The 1,150-nt window shown below is 32.4% G+C and overlaps 1 non-coding gene across 1 annotated transcript; it reads left to right on the plus strand.

Annotated features, from left to right (window-relative positions):
* The first annotated feature begins 220 nt into the window (after positions 1 to 220).
* LOC128248794 (U6 spliceosomal RNA) lies at positions 221 to 323 on the plus strand. The gene has a single exon (XR_016243263.1). It is a non-coding gene; the product is annotated as a U6 spliceosomal RNA (small nuclear RNA).
* The last annotated feature ends 827 nt before the right edge of the window (positions 324 to 1,150 follow it).

Here is a 1,150-nt window from a genome sequence, read left to right on the forward strand (position 1 = left end):
CTCTGTCTGTCTCTCTCTCTCTCTATCTATCTATCTATGTATCTAACTATCTATCTATCTATCTATCTATCTGTCTCTCTCTCTCTCTATATATATATATATATATAATTATGATAATAATATTAGGGATAAAAATCGAAATTTACATGGAAAAATTCAATTTAATTTAATTTAATTTATCAAAATTGAAATTAAATTTAATTTCATTATATACCATATAGAGCTACGGCGGTACATATTCTAAAATTGGAACGATACAGAGAAGATTAGCATGGCCCCTGCGCAAGGATGACACGCAAATTCGTGAAGCGTTCCATATTTTTAAGGCGTAGCAGTGGCTGTGTGGTAAGTAGCTAGTTTACCAACCACATGGTCCCGGGTTCAGTCCCACTGCGCGGCATCTTGGGCAAGTGTCTTCTACTATAGCCTCGGGCCGACCAAAGCCTTGTGAGTGGATTTGGTAGACGGAAACTGAAAGAAGCCCGTCGTATATATGCATATATATATGTATGTGTGCGTGTATGTTTGTATGTGTGTGTTTGTCCCCCCAACATCGCTTGACAACCGATGCTGGTGTGTTTATGTCCCCGTAACCTAGCGGTTCGGCAAAAGATCGATAGAATAAGTACTAGGCTTCTAAAGAATAAGTCCTGGGGTCGATTTGCTCGACTAAAAGGCGGTGCTCCAGCATGGCCACAGTCGAAAGACTGAAACAAGTAAAAGAGTAAAAGAGTATATAAATATATAATTTAGAGAAAAAAAAAACACAATTATTGAATTCATCCATGAAAACGCCCAATCACACAGAAAAATTTCAAAAGTAAATACACGAAAAAAAAACTATAATAAAAATCAAAAAAGTACAAAGTAATAAATATTGAAATAATAAAATGATTACACGTGTTTCATAACCACATTTTCAAATAGAAAATAAAATGAAGATCAAATCAATTCAAAATAAATCGATCGAAAATCAATTCTATTCCAAAATATAGCTAATCTTCGGGTCAAAATACAATAATAATAATGATAAAATGAATGTATATATATCGACTAAAAATAAATATCAAATGAATTTATATACAACTACTTATTTCCCAATAAATAAAAGAAAAACATGTAATAATATTACTGAAAATAAATGCAATAC

This window comes from Octopus bimaculoides, chromosome 9 (genome assembly GCF_046866305.1).
Source record: "Octopus bimaculoides isolate indiv1 chromosome 9, ASM4686630v1, whole genome shotgun sequence".
NCBI lineage: Eukaryota > Metazoa > Mollusca > Cephalopoda > Octopoda > Octopodidae > Octopus > Octopus bimaculoides.